At 42.1% G+C, this 20170-nt stretch overlaps 1 protein-coding gene across 4 annotated transcripts in view; it reads left to right on the top strand.

The window, feature by feature from the left end:
- SUSD6 (sushi domain containing 6) overlaps positions 1-20170 on the top strand; it is an 87834-nt gene that overhangs the window by 4616 nt on the left and 63048 nt on the right. For 3 of the 4 annotated variants that reach the window (XM_074584848.1, XM_074584845.1, XM_074584846.1), the window contains exon 2: positions 2781-2867. The exons of the other annotated variant lie outside the window; for it this stretch is intronic. The gene's annotated coding sequence lies outside the window, so the exon portion shown is untranslated. The remainder of the gene's footprint in view (positions 1-2780; positions 2868-20170) is intronic. 4 annotated transcript variants of the gene reach the window in all.

The following is a 20170-nucleotide window of genomic DNA, read 5'->3' as shown; positions in this document are numbered from 1 at the left end:
AACTGCTCTCCTGGCAAATAGCCCACCCAGCAGTAAATTTGCATCCTGGTATAAGTGAGTGTGAAGTGGAATGGGTTGGTCATCACCTCTGCAGCAGTAACCTTGTAGGCAAGGTAAAGTACAGCTTTTGGAGCTGGTAGAGCAGGGTAAAGGGAAACTGGCTCCTGGAAGCACTTTTATGTGGAGAATGAAACACTGCGTCGTATTTGTGCTACAGACTAGAATGGCTTTCAGTCCAGCAGTGTAAACTCCCTTGCCTTGTAGATGCTTGAACTTTGCTAGGCTGAAATGTGCACCATTTTAACCTCACGCTCAGAAGTGAACCCATTTCAATACTCTTTGTCCATAGCTTCCTTAGCTTACACTTTAAAAGCTCCAGAACCATTTTGAAAACTTTAAAGCTGTTTACGTTTCCCCTCAACTCATTTTCCTACTGATTTGTAATTAAATATTGCTGTGGTTTGCTGCTGTTCCTGTTTTTTCCCTGCATTGGTTTAATGAGGTTTTGTAACAAAATGAGTGGGAACTGAAAGAATCTCTGATCAAAATTCCACTTGTTTGGGAATGAAGATAGGTAAGAAATTATGTTGGAGTATTGGATCTCTTTCTCTGGGACTCTTAAAGTAGCAAAAGTTTTAAGACGGAAATCCTGTTGATACATCAGTCTTGTTTAAAAAAAAAAAAAACCACCAAAAAAAACCCCCTGATCCCAACCCCCAAATTTCTGTAAGGGAGATTGAGAATGATGTTCTGCTGTATAAAAATATAGATCTTTCAATAGCTAAACTTGCAACTTGATTTTCAACAGTAGTTTTCAAAAGAAGCTTGCTTTGGAAGGAGCTGTAGTTTTTACGTGTAGTTTTAAATACATAGATTAGTGAAATGCTCGATTTGTCTCTGACCCATTTAAGATGTTTGGGATTTTTGTCTTCTTGGTAAATAACTTCTGGAAAGTCTGCAAGGAGTAGATACTAAAGCAGCCCACACTAATACAATTATATTGTGGGATGTGCCAGGATCTCCTTTGGGTATTGGAGCCCATTTGTGCCAATCACTCTCACAAGACATTTTATTTGTTAGAGTAGTAAGGTGCTCTAATGTTAATTAAAACTCCTTTAAATGCAGGGCAGGGGGAAGCTAAAGATGCTAACAGGGTATTCGTTGCTCTGTAATGAGCCAAAAAGCAAAAGAAGGCTGATATGCAGTAAAGAAGACTTAACAGTACTTTTTAATTCTCTGCAGTGTTGGGGATTCGTTATACAGAAACTCTCCCCAAAACAGCCTGTATCGGTTATCCTTCAGTGTTGGTGCACAGCCCGAGGAGAGTCCCTTCTGCACCAAAACACCAGCCTGGAATGGTGATTGACATCTCTGCTTTTCAAGAGAAGTGTCAAAATTACAGAGCATTGCTAAGAGCGTATGAAAGCTTCACTTCTCCATCTGCCGCTGCGTATGCCGCTGGTGACCCAGCAGCCATATGTGGGATCATCCTGAAAGCTTTGAACCCAGCTCCTCTCTGAGGGCCCCTCGCTCCTTTTGAAAGTGTAAAAAGGGCATGCAGCTTGTTTCAGGAGAGGGAGGCTCCTGTTTTCCCCTTAGGAAAATCTAGTAATACATCTTTATAAAGCTAAAGCATTATTGCAAAGAGCTGTGTGATCCTGAAATGCTGCAAACTGGTTCTGTCATGTGCAACAAGAATATGCTGGAGACTCATTGCAGGCTTTGCCCTGGCTTTGTGAGCAGGGGCTGTAAAACCATACAAGCCTACTAATGGAGATCCATTAAAAACTGCTTCATGGGTATGGGGAGCAAGGGTGTACAATCAGCGGTTGTGTCTTTTCATAAGCGTATGATTACTTGAGTTGAATGAGAGACATGAAGTGGAGTTCGCTAGGCTTACTTTTAATTTCATTAGCTGTGAGAACCTCCATCTCAAGTCTGTTCCTGGTTTGCTGTCTTGCAGGGCTTGCACACTTCTGAGACTCAAAAAGTTGAGATTTAAGTATGACAATGAAATGTTTAACAACAAAGGAGATCTTTAAGTGTGCTAGACAAAAATTCCTTTCAGCTGCACAGCTTTTACTTTCACTTTTGGATGACCAGTTTGCCCAGCTCTCTGTTGGTTGCTGTGCTTTGCTAAGTGGAGAAGGTTACCTTATTAATAGCAATCTTTTCTTTTTAAGTCTTGGAATTTTTAGTATTGATGCTGAGTTAAAAGGGTATGTGGGGGGATAAGAGATGATAAAACATACTGGTGTTTTTTTGGCACCATAGAAATAAATTTCCTTTCTCCTATGCTCGTTTGGGAAGTACACAGTATTTGTGATCACTAGATTTTTATTTGTAGAAGTGCATGTGTGTATCCAACAACTGGACTTGATACAGTTCTAATAGGTGTATTTCAGGTCACTTCTCAGAAGTTTCTGTCCCATTGAAAAAAAAAAAATTAACAAAGCTTGAGTGCTGCTGAAAAATGTTTTCAGTAACACTCTGCTATGCTTGAAACTGTGGTCCGTTCTCTTATACTTGAGATTTTTAAATGGAATGTGTGAGGGTAGTTTTGAATATTCTTTGTTTTTGAGTAATTTGTGCAGTATATATCAAACCCAGATCTGGATTTTGTGGGTAATGTCTGTGCCTGAGGCATAGCTGTGTGCCTGTGTCCTAAAAACATAATAGAGCTGCTTCTGCCCCTCAGCCTTCTAGCTCTTTCATGTGACAGTGCCATTCTTATCCCCTATGTACTCACAGCTAATACTTAGTTTTTTGTGCATTCCTAGGTGTGTGAATCAACCTATCGCCACTGAATCATCACTTTAATCATACTAACTTGACAACCATTGTATGCCAGCTTGTGTCAACACCAGGTAAGATGAAAGCTAGGGCTGTTACTTTATTTTTCCTGACTCTTTGCTTTTTAAACCTGCATTTTGTCCAAATGCCATGACTCTCCTGTAGACTAAAGTCAGAATGTGCTGCCTTCCATATTCTCTTCCTGCAGCGAGACAGCTGCTTACTGTTAGCATTACTTCCTGTTTTGAAAGCTAGTGTTCTAAAACGTTCTTAGGGTCTGACTCTTTTTGTAACGATGCCTTAGCCTTTTTCCTGACACCTCTGTTAACCTGGGTTTACAAGCTGTTTTTTCCCTTGTATTCTTCACACCCTTATTGTTGCCTCATTTTGCTGTAGAAACTGATGAAGTCCTGAGTTAAGCATGCACGATAAGCCACCTGTACTATCTGACTTTTTCCTCTTGAACAGAAAATAGTTTTTGTATTGTTTGGATTTTTTTTTTCCATACCTACTCTCAAATGTTACCTTTGAAAACCTATCACAGAAGGATCTTACTTGTGTACTTTATGTTTTAGTGGTAAGAAACTACCTGGATATGTCTTTCAGAGAACTAAACATAAAGCTGTTTTTTGGACTTCACCCTTTTATCCCCCTTTAGAGAAGGGAAGGAGATTGGGGGGCGGGAGAGGGGTGGGAAGGAAATCCCTCTAATGCTTTCAACAAGGTTATTATCCAGTACTCCAGAGGAGTCCTAGTGCTGACAAACTAATGTGAGCCTTTGTTCTGATGCTAATCGGAATAGGGATAATTCCTCTGACTACACCCTCTTCCCCTCAGATCCCTCTAGCAGAGATAAGGCATTAAGCTCCTTTGCTACCACTCTTCTTGCTGTGCTGGCCTGTTGTCCTTGTTTCCTGCAACTGCTACCTTGAGCGCAAAGGCTTGAGTTTTGAGGAGGTCTCATTAGGAGTGCTCATCTAAATCTTTTGAGATTTTTTAGGTGCTCCTGAGTGGTACTTGTACATTTCAGTTAAATAGTTATCTTCGTGAATATGTGTGTGTTGATTTTTTTTTTGTATTATTAAATAAGAAAGTAACTTTTTGTTGATTCAAAACACATTGAACTTTAATGTAGTGGTATCTTTTGTTACATGTTGGGACACGTAACTGAAAGAATGCAAGTCGGCATATAGCTGAAACTTAGAGGTATTTTTCCTTTTGTCTCTTCTTTCCTCCTTCCTTGGCCAGAGCAAGCAAATACTGTTTCTCAAATGCTTTTAAATACCCTTCAAAAGACTGATTTATGGTCACTAGTTGAAAAAGCTCTGTAAGTTTTTTAGGATGAATGTGTATGCAGCCTATATATTGTTTTGGTTTACGCCAATGATATGCACCCAGGCTAAAGACGAACTGCACACCAGTGGAGAGAGGAAGCCTAGGCATGTAGTGAAATAAGACTTTGCATATAATATAACACAAAAAACAACTCATTAAAATGATGTCTCTTCACTAAATCTTATTTGTGGCTGTGGGGAAAGGGTTGGGGGTGGTGGTGAAGATACTGGTCAGGTCTGATGTGAAATGATCGCATCAGACAAATATGTTAAAAAATGTAGATCAAAAAGTGAAGGGGAGAAGTGTACAGAGTCAGCCTCTTTAGCCTTTCCTTGGCAGTATGAAGCTGATGAGAAGTTCATCCTTGTGTTTCTAAAAGCAGATCTCCTAGTATAGCTCTTCAGTTTGTGATAGTGGGTTCTCTGAGGATAGTGGGTGGCAATCCTCTGTGGATAATCTGTCCTGAGCCTGGCTGAGCTGGCCTTCTGGTGAATTTGTAAGGGAGTTTGCTGTCTTTCACTAGAGGCTGTTCTCTCCGCAGGATGGTTTGAGACCCTCTTTAGTATCAGTACAGGACAGAGGGACAGGAAGGATTTAGGCAAGTTAAAGAACTTCCCTAGAAGACAGACATTGAGTGTATCTGCACAGCTAGCATCTGTGTATCAACACAATAGTCTCATGGTGTTTCATTTTGTCAGAGAGTGTTTTTTCCTAATGCAGAATTGGAAAAGGCCTTAGTAATGGTATAAAAATCTGATGTCTTTGGAACTGCATAATTTTTGGCTATGTAGACATAATGTCTAGATGAGCTGAGCTCAAAAAAGCGTGTAGGGAGAGGAGGGAGAAAGGCTTCATCAGAAGATGCCTATCTGAGGAGACTGATTTAAAGTGTTTGGAGCAGGGGTTGCAGAGCTGAATCTTACCTTTTTGCCTAGTGACTGTGCACAGGTGGGGAGTGCGTGTCACAAAGGCTGTCCAGCGTGGCTTCCTGATGTGAATGTGTATGGAAGCATTATCTGTGAGAAGAGGTTTATGAGCACTTCCAAACAGCAATTGTTTTTTAAGGTTGATTATGTTGGCAGTATCATGAAGAGACATCACTAATAGATGCAGTGTGAAACATTTTATGTGGGTAAAATTATGGGCTAGGCATAACTGCCTTTGCCTAGCATAATCAACCCAACAGTTGTTAAATCCCAGGAAATGCACATTTTCAGGGTGGTGATTGCTTTTATGACCTGAAAATAAAAACTGGAAGGCGTATGCGTTGTTGGTTTTCTTTTCTTTACTCTTGATTAGCATATGCAGGGTACTTCCTGCAAATGAGTGCCCGGTACTTAGACTTATTCATATTCTATCATTTTGCAACATCCTGTTCATCTTCTATGATTTGAAACAATTATCCTGAAATGCTGTGTGTGTGTATGAGAGAGAGAAAGATCGCAGAGAAGTTGCAGCACGGAACACAGGATTCCTCTCCCCCATTATTTTTATCCTGTGAAGTGAGAACAGAAGGAGGATAGCAGAAGCATTTCTGAACAGCTCCTGTGCAAAGCTACGTGTAAGGCCTTGAATGCTCTCTAACCTGCGCTTTTTCGTCTGTTCCCCTCTTGTCTGCCTGAACCATTTGTAACGTGGAAAGCCTAAAACACAAGTGTTTCTAACAGTGGTGTCCGCTCTGGGATCGGACAGCGTTCACCTGCATCCTTTCATATGTATTTGGGTTTCTCCTTTATGTATATTTTGACTTGGGGTTTTTTTTGTGTCCAGGTTAGTATTTCCTTTTTAAGTGGTGTGCTGTAGCATGAAAATCTAGGGGCATATGGCATTGTTGGTATTAAAAATAAAGGAAACAGTAAAGAATATTAAATATTGATCTCTCTTTCTCACCAAATATTTTGCTTCTGCTCCACTGATAGGCGGTCAGAGGGAACTTTCTCTGCATGTTTCTTTATGTATGAACTGAGGGTTTGGATTCTAGATGAGAGTGGGTTGGGTTTTTAGTGGATTTTTTTGGTATTTATTTTAATGTAACTTGAAGACCAGCTTAACCCTTGTGACTGTCTGGTTTAATCTCTGGTAGAGAGGAAGGAAGACGAGTTTTCAGTGGCCGTCATATCCTGGAGACAGTATATTGTTCTATTTAAGCTGTGATGATCGCTTCTTACCACCTCCTCCCCGCTTCCCCCCTAACATTTTGTGGAACAGGCACTTCTTGGTTTTAATTTTTCATGTGTATTTACTCCTTATTGTGAAGCTAGGTTTTTTAATTAGCATAGATTAGTCATCAACTAACACATAGCAAAAAGGCTCTTTGACTTTTGATGTGACAAATAACTTGCTGCGTGTGAGGTTGGGAAGAAGATTTTCCCCATAGTCTTGTGCTCCCTGGATGATTCCCTGCTGGCTCTGTTACCTTAACAGAGTTGTGTTTACATGTAGAGCTTAGCATCTTGGGGAGTGCTTGGGTCAAACTAGCTCGTGATCAGTTATCTCACCTAACCTTGGAGTGGCAGGTTGGAACCCAGCATTGCCTGTGGGTGCTATTTTCCCTCTGACTGTAGTAGGGATCAGGCTCAGACCATATGCTCCTTAAACAGGAGTTGCAGTGAGGTAAGCTGGTTTCATGTGGGATGTATAGATTGAGGTACTTCTCCTTTATGAGGATGGGTCCTTCAGACGAAAATGAAGGCATGCGGGGGGAATAGGTGTTGCCAATGTCCTTACTGTGGCTATCCAAGGAAATTGACATTATAGCTGGTCTACCATCTCACTTGCTGGAATCCTCTCTTCTTGTTGCCTCTCCAACACAAAGGGCTTGGCAGTTTGTGACAGAAAGCAAACTTCTCTAGTTCAGCAAATCTGTTGTAAGAGTCCCAAGAAAGGACAATCATTTGTAATGGGCATCAGAGCTATTGATGTGTAACTTACTTTTGGGGCAGCAACTCCCCTCTGTGTTGGAAGAGTGGTAGTTTTATGGCAGTGAGAGCCTGGAATGTACTCATGAATGTGAAATACTCCTCTGAAAAACAGCTTGCTCCAGAAAATCTCCTGTTTAAGAGGTATGGCACCTGAAGAGAGGCCTGTTGCAGAATAAGTTGAAATCTGTCAGTGCCTCTTTTTTGTTTTAAATGATTAACAGGAAATACCTAGATTCTTCAGAAGAACTTGGGCGTGTTTTTTGTTTGTTTGGGTTTGGTTTTTTTTGTTAACTAAAACCAGGCTGCTCTGCATAATGTATGAGACAGCAAAGGCAGGTGAGAAAGGAGATGCGTATTGTACTTGTGAAACTTTTGAAAGGGCCTGAACTTGGAAGGTTTGAGACACTAAATGTTAACAGTTAGCATTAATAGCTCCTGACCTCTAGCAACATGGCTGAGAAAAGTCTGCATTGCTCCTTGTAAGTAGATCTGCTTGGTTAATCCAACCTAGGCAATTCTACGAGTCTGTCTGTGTACCTGTGCCTGGTCTTTTCCACCATCTCCAATGGTGTACTGGTGCGTTGGTTGATGCTGACTGAAGAGGAGGACTTGAGTCAGAAATACTGCTTCTTACAGAATGATGCACATGCTGCAGCCTCTCCAAGCATTGCTCCAGACAAGCCTTACTGAATTTGAGATACATGATAAGATTTTTATTTAATTTTTTTCCTCCGAGGTACTTGGTTGCAAGCAACCATATTTCTTAAAGCAAGCTGGTATTTTATAGTCCTCTTGCGCTGTGCATTTAATTGCTGCATAACTGATTCCTGCTGTCTCAAGCGTACATTGATTTTTCTTTTTTTATGCCAACTGTTTAACAGGTTCCCAGTACGTAGGGGAATTTTGCACCCTCTTTTACTTAAAGTAGTACTTTGAACTTGGAATTGTTGAGGGATATTATTCATCTTAGACAATACAGTATTGTGTCTTAACAAGGGTGTGTGCCTATCCTAAATTCTGTGAATATATAGCTGGGCACTGTCTAGCTGCTCAGAGAAGTTCAAGGCAACACTTTCTTCCCTTCCAGCACCTCACGCTGGGTGCTCAATTTCATTAATCTCCACAAGTGGTGAATTTTATAGGATGGATGCAGTAAATGGTGCAGAAGGGTGTTGGTTTTTTTTTGTCTTCCAAGACATGAAGATCAATAATAAATGTAAAATCAGTAAATTCTGTCTAGATTTTTTTTTTTCCCCTCTAGGACTTAATGATTATCTTAGCCTTTCTTGTCTTTGAGGTCTTCTCTGTCTCCTTTTTGGCTGTGGAGCCAAAAATGTTGTACGTGATGATGGTAGAATTTGCTTAAGTGTAGAAGGAAGCCTGTTTTTCAAGTTGAAGCCAATTTTTGGAGGTAGGTGAGGTTAAGGAGGAGCCAATAAGGTATTTTAAGCAGGCTTTTTGAAGCTAGCTTAGCTCATTAGTTATACTGGGATGAGCCCATGAATTCAGTAGAGTTATTTCAGGCTTGCACTGTGAGGGTGGTTGCGGTTACACCCTCTGCACCTGATGTTTGAAAGACTGCTGTGGAGATCCTCTGCCCTTTCTGGAGAAGGGACGGAAAGTAAGAAGAATATTGCAAACACAGTATGTAGAATCCCTTGGTGAGTCTGACGCTGTGCCTGCTACCCAGGAATTAGATTCTGAGAAAAGTATTTGACTTAGACTGCCTAGGAGAAGAGAGACTGACAGCTCTGGAGGCTGAGGCTCTATTAGCCTCTAAGAACAAAATCAGGAGAGGTTGAGAAAGGTGATTAGAGTAGGCAGCGTTAATGCAAGCTTTGTATAGTGCTGTGAATGTTGTGGTGTTGTTGCCTGGGCTTCTCTACATGCTTCCTGCCTATCAAAGCCTCTAGCATCTGCAGGAAATGGAGCAGTGAGCTAGATGAATTCATTTTGATCACATGTGAATTCTTGCACACTAATATATGTGTTAATCTTTGAGGGTAGATCAGTTTCCTTAGCTATGTATCTGTCTGTAGTTGAAATGTAATCTATGGTGTGCTAGGCAGTGCTCTCAGCTGAGGACACAAATCACAGCTAAAGGCCAGTAGCACGCTGTGAAAGAAGGTAGGAAAAATGAAAATACAGAAAAATATAATTACTTAAAACTGAACTAGGCTGTTTCTTTTATGTGAAGCTACTCCTAGGAAGGTGATGATCTGTGTATGTTTGGAAGACAAACCTCTCAGCAATCTACCAGTCTCCTGGTGTCCAGGAACTAGTTCGGGGAAGAGATGATGTCGTTTAGCTTCCTGGTGAGAAGGAATAGCTTTGGTTGTAAAGTCAGAGCAATAAGGGTTGGACCTCTGGAGCTGCTATGGACCCAACCTCCTGCTCAGAGCAGACACTTGGATTGTGTAGATCTGGATACAAGGGATAGGTCTGGATGTCTTTTGTGACGGTTTGGGCTATAGGAAGTAGGTGAGTGTCCCTTATGGGACCTTCCCTCAAGGGACATGCTGAGCTTGGTTCCCAACTAGTGAAATCACTGCTATTAGCTGCAGAACAACAGGAGGCTCAGAAGAGGATTGCAAAGGCTTCTCTGTTTAAATACACATGTTTAAGTGATATTCATTTGGCTCCTGGGGTCTGAGCTTTGACACTCTTTATTATTATTTCTGTCTTTGAAGGATCTAGATCTGGGAAGAAGTGGTAAGAGGTTGTAGGTGTCCTCTCAAGAGAAGTTGTTGCATTTGTTTAACATAGAGAGAAGGAAGATTTCTTGTCTTGTATAAAGCAAAAACGTATTTTACTGCCCAGATGTGACAACCTCTCTCCCTCCCTTCCCACCCTCCTTCACCCTCTGATGAAAGCATGTATTCCAGGACATACGTGTCTTGGAATAGATAAAATATTTCCATCCTTACAAACATGATGTTTTCAAATACCACTGCAGTCTGTCATGCTGTCAATACTACATCCTGGGGTTAGGGGTGTAATGATTTGGCCATAGTCTTTTGCCTTTAGGCTGTGTTTGGCAAAAGAAGTTTTAAGTAAATTCAATACAGTTTACTTTGTGTTGGTATTAAAAGCTTAAACCCCATTTTTTTTCCTTGGTATTTTTGTGGAGAAGACATTGCTGGGGTGAGATTTGCAGTTGGATAACTTGGCTGTGTTTTATAGGTAGCCCTCTTTAACACAGGATGAGCTTCTCTGATGTCTTCTGGAATAAGAGCAGCTACAATACAGAAGCAAAATCTCAAGTAAAAATATATGCAGATTTACTTCTGCAATAATGGCCATTTCCAGTGTAATAGCACGTAACACGTGGCTGCTGCATGCCTTGCACTGTGCTGTGTGACTTCATTATGTTGTGGTTTTCCCAATGTGTGGCTGTAAGGTTGCCAAGCTTTCAGCTGCTGGTGTAGGGTTGTGCCAGCCATGCCTGGCATAGGAGGAGTGGTGACTTTGTACATGTGTGGGGCATGGGCGGCTGCAGGGAGGATGAGAGTTTATGTGCTGCATGGGGCGGGTTGGCAAGCCTCGGCAATACTGTAGCTGGACACAGAAGTCTTTATTTGTTTAGTCATTTGGTCTCAGGTTAAGTGACAAACTTGGGAATGCAGGGCTGCTACCTGGCCTGGAAAGAAAAACAAAGTCTTAATGCGGAAATGCTGTTCTCGGTTGGAAAACATTAAGATAGAAAGCAGCAGCGAGGGGTCTCTGCTGCTGCCACTGAGCCAGTGATGGCCTCTGGAGTGGCTTGCTCTGCATTTCTTGGTCTTGCAGACTTTGGAGGTGCACATTTTGCTGTAGTGGGCACTAAATAAACCACTTGATTTATCTAGAATGCAAACACGCAACAATAGCTATACCACAGAGGAAGATTTGTATGAATCTGTGTTGAACAAAAACCCAAGATACTTTGTCCTGTTTTTGTGGTTTGTTTTTTTTGGTTTTTTTTTTTTTTTTTGGCTTAAAATAGCAAGTGTCTAAGTTTGAGGGTGTGCTTGTCTTTGTTCTGAAGGAAGGCGAATTTAGGGATCTCTTCCCACAGTAGCACTGAGCTAGACCTTATCTCATTTTGCATCAAATGGAAGTGCTTCCTTGTCATGCTTCATTGGGCAGGAGAGCTCAAATACGTGGTGTTCAGAAAACAAAAAAGTCCTGTTGCTCTGGGGTTTCTGAACACCTAATGAGCAGTGACTACTTAAAGGGACTTGGTCAACTGGGAAATTCTACCTTTGAAAAATTTCTCTACATCTGTTCATGTAAGATCATGAAAGAGTTTGGAGGGTGAAATGTTACTTTCTCCTTTCAGATCATGGTGTGCCCATTGACATAGGTGTGGTCATTTTGATATCCCACAGAATAAATCTGCTCCTCCCAGGGTCGAAGGCTTGCTATGCTTCTGTTTTTCTTCTCTGCGCTGCATGAGGTAATAAGCAACTGAGCTATCATGAGTCGAAAGTTCAGACCGTGGCAGAGCGGCTTGGAAGCATCTCTAATACCTGAAGTTCCTTTTAATTTACAGAGGAAGAAAAAAAATCCTTTAATTACTGGATAGATGACAAATATGAGGATCAAAGTGAGACTTTTGAGGCAAAGCTTAACTACTTATAAGCCAGAAGTAATCGTGGCTCTCCTTGCTAATGAAGTTTAATGTTGGAACTACAGAGCTGAGAAGGCAGACTTCGGAAAAGACAATGTGAAAGACTTTTTTTTTTTTTTTTTTTTTGTCTGCCCTGTGAAATACCAGCCTTTGCCCCTTGTGCTCTGCAGAGGATAAGGAGGCCAGGTGCCATGTGAAGGGTCATTTTGGCCACTATCACTTCCTGCAGTCCTGTGTGCTTGTATTGGGATCACCCACAAAACTGCTGGTCTGCTCTAACATTTTCTCTTCAGGCTTCCACTACTTCATGCCCCAGAGTGTAAAGGGGTCACCACATCCAGCTCTGGGTTCAGGTGATCCTAAAACGGATAGGGTGTCGCAAGTTCCACACAGGAAAAAAATGGTTTTGTTTGTCTCCACAAAATCACCTTTTCTGAAAACAGTAGCAAGGTTGCTGTGGTTTGATCACAGTTAGCCACAAGCAGAGTAAATGATAGTAGACAAAAAGGAGCCTAGAAATGTTTGCTATGGAAGTCCATATTTAATCTCTCCCAGTGGCCTTTGACTTGCTTAAAGCTCTGCTACAACCTTTCTGATTTCCAAGACTATTGATTGCCCCCCATATCTGAAAATGCATTTAATTGTGTGATGCATTTAATTGTGTGATGCTTTTGCTGGCAGTAGGTCTTCCTTTTCACATGGAAGAGATGTAGGCTATAGACCTTGGTAGAAATTGATTAGGAGTAACGTGTGGTGGCATGGAAAAATCTTATATGACAATAACACAAGCCATGTGCAGAAGTCTGACTTGCAGAAGGCTTTAAAGTCAGAAGCCTGCACCCAGCTTTCAGCTTCCATAGGAGGTTACTACCCCACACAAGTGCACTGTTGCTGCTGCTCTCTGGTGCAAAGTGTATCCTTTTCTAGTAGGATCATCAGTAAATGAAATAAGTAAGGAGGGCAAAACATGGAATAAAATGACACTTCATTCTACAAACTTATCATCAAAAGCTGGCTTTTACAGACATGAAGATGAAGTTCCTGGTCTTAAGATGAGTCTGCTAGCCACGTTTCTCAGTGGCTAAAATTCAGATATTGCATCTCTTTTTCCCTCTGGCACTTTCTATCTGTGAGGTTGTTAACCAGATAGTTGCTGTCAGTGTCTCTTCTGTGCTGCATTACTGCTTGTGAGGAGGCTGAAAAAGCCTTGCTGTCTCAGCAGCGGACTTGAAGTCCACATGAGAGCTGTACAGCAGGTACCTGGGAGACTACCTTTTTGACATCCTGTAAGCAAATACTTGGCTCTGATGGAGACCCTTATGGATTGCTCTTTATGTGGGAATGTTCAACTCTGGATTTCTTGCCCGAATTCCCTTCCATGGGGAGAGAGTGAATACAAAGTGAGATGTGTGGGTCGGGGCAATAATATACCTGGACTCAGACTGGAGTGTTTTAGAGGGATGGAGAGGGGAGACTGGGACATGTTGTAACCTGGATGGATGGATCTGGGAAGTAACGCTGGCACTAGTTAATCTGGCCTGTCATTTTTCCATTTTATTTACTCCTGGCACTTGATTGTCAGAGCAGGCTTTTATACTGTGTTCTCTTTGTGGCTTAGGCTGCTCAGCACTGCTGCAAAATCCTTCTAATCCTTTTTGCCATCCGTCTTTTGCAACGAAAACTCAATTGACAAAGTGAATACTTGAATTTCAGAGAGCAAGTGGGGATTCAGGTTTGGGAAGAATGAAGAATCAGCAAATATGGCAAGACCTTGTTGGGACTGAGGGACTCTTACAATAGGTGAATTAACGTGTGCGCTATACCTTGACAGCTGTTGAGGGACTTTGCTAGTACCAAGGATCTTATCTCCTTCCACAAGACTTTTGCAACTAAATGATACCCACAAACAGGTGCTCAAATAGAAAAAGACCTTATTGATCTGTTTTTTTAAGAGATAATGAGGATGCATTAAGATTGTTCCTTTTGACTTCATCCAGTATTAAAACTTTGCTGTGTGGCAGACCTGCACGTGGGATAGCACTGCTGAAGTAGAAACTTTCTCAGCTAGCGTGCCTGTGTTCTGCAGGATATTAGAAAGCATTGCTGCCATGTGTCTGGCCTCACATTTGTTGAAGAAAGATGTGTTCTTGGGTGCTCTGATCTGAACCAACTGTGTTCGCTGCAATTCTGGGCAGCGCTTTCAGTAATCGAAGATGGCTTCAGGATAGCGGTTGAGATTTACATGGTTACTGCTGCCAAATGCCTCATAGCTCCAGACTGTTACTGTAATCTGCTGGGGACAAAACTGGCCTTTCAGCGTTGCAACTCTGACTGGGCTGTGGATTACCAGGCTTGTGTTAGGGCAAAGCAAAATTCCTACAGGAGCGTTCTCATCCTCCTCATTCTGGCGTCCTGTCATGAAAAGTGCTCTGAGCTTGACTGTCCAGGCCAAAATACTGGCAGTACCAGTTCTTCAGAAAGCCGAATCTGGACTGGGGGTGATGGGGCTGGAACGGTGGAAGGGGAACAGGCATTTTCTCTCTTGCCTTGGAAGGAGTGAACTATTACTTTTGCTTTTAAATATGAATGAACTCATTCTCCATACTTCAGTTACTGACCATATGGTATTCCTGGTAAAAGTAGCAGATGTTCCTCTCTTGCTGTGTTTTGCTTTGTTACACAAATTATCTTTGTTTTCTTTCTACCCTGTCTGCAATGGACTGTAATAGTGTTTGGCTCCAGTGTATCAGGTTATTGCCCTGAACTTTTAAATGTGCATTTACAAATAAGGCAGGGACTGCATAAAATGTTGCTTGGGTTGTTGATCTGATGCATGTGTGTATATAGGTGGTAACTGAACCCTGCATTCTGGGTCAGTATGCTCATCTGAATTGCTTCTACTTCTGTTTCACTGTTGCTTATGGCCTCTGCACTTTGTTCTTCAACATAAAATAGAACGTTCCACCCCACCTTCTTTGTGATAGTTTGGTTTGAATTTGCTAGTGAATGCAATTTCTTTGCAAATCTGCATCCCTGTATCCCAGAGCAGTGTTGTTCTAGTGAGAGAATGGGGATATTTTTGCACATAAGTAGTTGTTTTTTGTATGTTCCCTGCCAGTATAGTTGTTCGTCCTCTTGTGTACTCATGAGCTGCTGTTCCAGTTTAGTAAGGGAGACTAGGCTTGTGGTGGTGGACTGCAGCAGACAAAAATGTCTATGAGTGCTAGATAGACTATGGCATGCCCCAGTCAGGATTGAAAGGGTTGCACCCACAAAGAGTTGTTCTCTGTTGTGTCTTTATTTGGATGGGATATAAAACACTTCGCACAACACTATGAGAAACTGGTCCTTGCTGGTGAAAATGACTCAGCTCTTCATAAATCTCATAGTGTGTATTCTTAGGAACCCTCATGTGGAAAGGGGCACATTGCTTTGCTGCTGGAGGTCTGTTGCCCTAAGGCTGTGTCAGAGGCTGGCTGAGCCTGCACTGCCGCCCTGATCTGCATGTAGTCTATCGCACGTGCAGCTGAACAGGCCGGGTTATGAATGGAGTCTTTCTGCGAGCTTCTTGTCTGGGTGTAGATAGACAGCTCCTTCCCCTTTGCCTGTTAATCTGGCCATGGTCAAAACTTCTTTCTTTCCCCTATCCAGAGACCCTACCTGCTAGTCTTCTGTGTAAAGATAAGCATGTGTCAGTATTGATGTATTTACTAAGGGCGTCAAAGCGTCAAACAAAAGAATGTGGTTGTACGTTTTTTTAAAGATTTCTGGAACGGGGAGGAAGATTTGTAGTTCATATCAAGGAAACGGCTATGCTTTAACAAAAAGACTTCATCATTCAGTGAGGTATATGGTGATGGGATTGCTTAAGGTGAAACAAATATTAGTTTTGTCTTTCCTTTTTGAGAGAATGCAGATACCAGCTTTCTCCATATATAAATGGCTGTGGAACAGTTCAAAGTGTGTGTGGGTGTTTGTGCTCACTGTTTAAGCGATACTGAGAAGAGGCACTAGCATGTGTCTTGTAACCAGTCTGTTGATGTGTTGTCTCTTGCTTTACTTTGGAAGGCTTGGATGTCAGTGGCATGGGTCTAGTGCCCTTTGGGGAAAGCATGAGCCTCTAGAGGAGGGATTCTTTCTGTCTTTATGGTGAAGGAAGCAGAGGTGGGGAGGTGGTTATCTCAGGGTCCGAGGGGTTTGCCTCAGACCATGCACTAAAGAAAGATGCAGTACAGAACTGCCCTTCCTGTCTGTGCTCAGAAACCACTAGTTCTTTCTGGAAGACTCATGTCTGGGTGCTCTTAGGCCGTCTGTTTTCTGTTTGAGCTGTAAGTCACCTCTGATGGTGTGTTTGTACAGTGCTGCTTAGCATGTGAGGGCTTGTAGTTGCTATATTCAGTGAGACGAGGTGGTCTTGCAGGCACCTTTGACTGCAAAATACTGTAACTTGCATGTAGTTCTGAATTTAATGTGGCCCCTTGGCAGAGCCAGTCAATGGGCCACGCTGTTTTAAACATCTGCTGGTGTGGGAGACTGAAACCTAGAGGACTGTTTGAGGGAGGAAGTGTGTGTTTGATGATGTTGGGATTAATGGTAGAGTTATTCAGTTATGACAGATTGCTCTAAGTCTTTAATGCTCCTCTTAGTAGAAGACAAAACCACAGGAGTGAAACCTGCTGATAGCTGTGTTTGGGAGCAGGCTCGGGTTCCCTGAGAATCCTACTGGAGCCAGTTACAAGCATGCAAGGAGGCAGTGATTTCATCTTTGTCCTTAATCAGAAGAGGAACAACTGCACAGGAGGTGGTGAAATGCAAGGAAAGGCCAGATAAATGCTAAGATATCAAGAACAGAAAGAGATCTCTTCTTAATGTTTTTGTTTGTATTACAAAAGTTATCACAGTCTTTGAGGTGCTGCAAGAATGTACACCCTTTGAACAAAAAAAAAAAAAGAAAAGCTTAAACTCAGATGGAAAAGATCAGTGTTCAAGATAACTGGACATGTTATGTAGTGAACCTGTGTTCTCTGTCCCACTGCTCTCTGTAGTTTACTCACCACTGCCATTGCAGCACCCCATTGTCTGTGCTGCGGGCACGCTTTGGCTTAGTATCAAGCTTTGAAAGATATGTGCAGCAGCAGCTCTTGATCCCAGCCAAGGAGGGGGCGTATGCTTGTACATAGGTTCTGTCTCTTAAGGAGGCATGACTAAATTGGGGAAAAGTTTAAAAACAAAACAAAACCCAGAAACAAACCAAAAAACACTCCCACTCCCATCCCCCCAAAAAAATCCAAACCAAAACCCCCAGCACAAAACCTGCACACTTTCTGAAAGTACATTTGGCAGGGGAGAGGAGCCAGTTTGCTTCTTTTTCCCTGGAGCAGGAGATTCCTGTGTTCCTAGTTGTGGTTGTTTAGAGAAGCCTGATGCAGGTATCTGTAGGGTGGCGATAACCCCTTACATGAAGGAACATAGTCTCCATTACCAGTATGCAGCTCATCTCTGCACTGAGCTCCAAGAAGTCAGAGCACAGCTCAGCCCTTGCTGAGGGACTGGTGTGCCCGCACAAGTCTCGCTAGATGGCTAATGCTGCCACCTGACAGGACCTTTGCAAAATGCAGAGTAACTGCCCTCAAAACCTTACAAACTCATTCCTATATGCCCAGGGGCAATTTTTTTCAGTCATGGGAAGTCCTGCAGACATTGTTAATGAGTTCAGCTGAGGAAATAGCACAAGGAACTGTGGGAGAGGGAAGGCTCGCTCTTGCGTGCAAAGCGTGAACTGGAGTGTGTGCAGAGTGGGTAAGGAGGTGTGGTAGTAATCTTAAGAAGGAATGAAAGGGAAATGAAAGCAGAGGTGAAGCTGTGTTAAGACTTGAAAATGAGGGGAAAGAGCTGGGAACTGGAGAGGGAGAGCCATTGGCAAGGAAAGTCTTAGTCTTTATGCCTTTCATAAATCTGGTTTTATAAATCAGTAAGTATCAAGCTCGTGTCAGTGACTGTAGCTACAAAATTAAAAAGGGAGTTAAATATTTACTGATAAGAACTTGAGGGAAGCCTGTTCCCAAGCGGTTTTCCTCTTTGATTATTCCTTCTGAGCCAAATTATTGGCATGTTCTGGGACAGAAATAGCTCATGTATCTGAGTGACCTTTTAATTTCCTTTTCAATCTTCTGAATCCACTGTAATGAACAAAGAAAGCATTAAGAAGAGGCGTGGTGCAGATTTCACTGCATGTTTGCAGTAGACCAAATAGCTCTGGATTTCTTTGGGTGTTATATAGCAAGAACCTGCTGTGAGAAGGGAGTCTCAGGGAACCAGTCGTGGTTCAGATTAAAGAGGTGGCTTCTCTCCATGTGATGGTAGCTCTTGATACCTTTGTAGCAATGGTCTCTTTTGTTCTGTGTTTGTGCAGCACCTAGCACAGTGTGGTCTGATTCCTAGGCTCTGATTTCTGCCTCCGTTTGCCCAGCAAATGCTAATGAGGGAAGAAGTGCTTGTGAAGGGCTGTTTTTTGCCTAGTCTTATACCTGTCAGAAGCAAAAGTTTATCCTTTGGCATATGACTCAGGTTTCCTGCCTGCATCTCTTCCCTTGCAGTGACTTCTGTAGTGAGTCACAATAACTAGCTGTAATGTATAAAAAAAGGATGTTAAAAAGCATATGCTAAAGAGAAGGGGATAAGAAATGACGTTTCCCCCAAGAGGCTTTCTTTGGGTGATGGGATGAGGGAGGTGCATGCAGCGGAGGAAGAAGCAGTACGGAGATCAGTGCATTTTTTATTGCAAAGCATGTTAAGATCCCACAACTAAAATCTGATCTAACCTTTGCTTCCTGTGTTTTACAAGAAATGTTTTCCATGTAAGGCACAGGAGAGCCTGCTGTAAGGAAGCACGTGGCTGTCATTTATTTCAGAAAATGTGCCTTAGCATTCAAACATAAGAAAACAGACCAGATAGACCTGTGGTAGATGCAACCTTTATTGCCCACGTTTGTGCTATTTAAAGACTAGTCTTCTCCAGCTTGATTATAGTGAAATAACAGCCTTGCCTAAAGTCTGCTAGCTACGTGTAGGTGAGGAGAGTAAGCCAAGTGTCACTAGGGGTAGGCCTGACATTTCTCAAGTCAACATAATTGTATTATCCAGCTGATAGTAAGCTGAAACCCTTTCAGAAGGCTTCTAGAGCTTAGGTTTGGGTGTTGGTAAACGATTTCTTATGCAGGACGCCTATACAAAGCAGCCTGCAGTTCAGGTGTGGTTTTAAAAAGAAGCTTTGATTATGTTAATCACTTCTCTGAAGTTCTTCAAGATTGGTTCATTCCCCTGATACCCTTTTTTCTCTTATACTTTTTCCTGTCATATAATATTGGAGGAAAAAAATTTCTGTCTAGGAAATGGGGATTTAAGCATTTCTTGTAAGAAGCAGAGGATTCCGTTTTGCCTCTTGAAATGAAGGTGTTTGCAGACCTCAGGTTAATCTTAATAACTAAAAAATAATTCTAGCTTTTAACATTGGCTAATTCCATGAACCAAACCTTCCCAATATTGATGATATTAGGGCACTAACATGCACATCCACTGTTCTAGTCTTCTCTTCAGCTTTTTTTAGGCTTCAGCAAAGTCTGGGTCTCATTGTGTCTTGTGCATCTTTCTTTTGTTGTGATGTCTCTCACGTTACTAGTATAGGTCTTTATCAGTCTCAAACCTTTTGCATTTTGTGTGTAGGCCTGGGTGAACACCTGTAGAAGTGAACTGGGATCCCTCTGCATATTGTCATCTGTTGATGATTGTTTGTAGACAAGGTCTATAGCCTGCTCTCAGGAATGTGCAGTGGGCGTTAAGCATTACAATGCTCTGAAAAATAACGTGGCCCTCACAAGGCTTTTTCTTCCTGTTTCTGCATTTCTTCGTTCTCATCAGACCAGGAGTCCTTCCTGCAGTTAGGAAGTCTGACGGTCAAGCTTAATTACCTAGAAAAGAAAGTAAAAATTTCAGGTTGGGCATCTTGCAACTGCTGACACTGCAGACCATCACCTGCTCTGCTTTTCTCTGCAGGTGGAAGTACCTACAATGTTTGGAAGGAATAGTCTAGTGCTTCCTTGATGATGGTGGTGTTGAGTGTGTACCATCAGTTCTACAGAGGCATCCCTCCTGAGAGCCTTTGCCTCTTGAGAAGAGTAACTTTTTATGTCATGTGGTGGAGATTGAAACTTGCTGTTGGTCTAGTTACAAAACCCAACACCTTTCTTGGTCAGAAGTAAAGATTTCGGAATGGAAAAGCTTCTTCAAAGAACTGAAACTCCTGCCCTATTACACCTGTTTCATAGCAAATGTAGCCTAAATATAATTAGCTGCTTCAGATTTGGTTTGTTTGCAAGGAACTAGTGAAAACTATTGTTGCCTTTGGTGTAAATAAAGCATGTCTGTGCTTGGCAAAGAAAATGAAACTTAACCTTGGTCTCTCAGAAGTTGTTGGGCTCTGTCCTCACCAGCAGGTGGTCCTACCTTTCAA

Source organism: Larus michahellis, chromosome 4, assembly GCF_964199755.1.
Source record: "Larus michahellis chromosome 4, bLarMic1.1, whole genome shotgun sequence".
Classification (NCBI taxonomy): domain Eukaryota; kingdom Metazoa; phylum Chordata; class Aves; order Charadriiformes; family Laridae; genus Larus; species Larus michahellis.
This window is presented reverse-complemented; position numbering and strand designations above follow the sequence as displayed.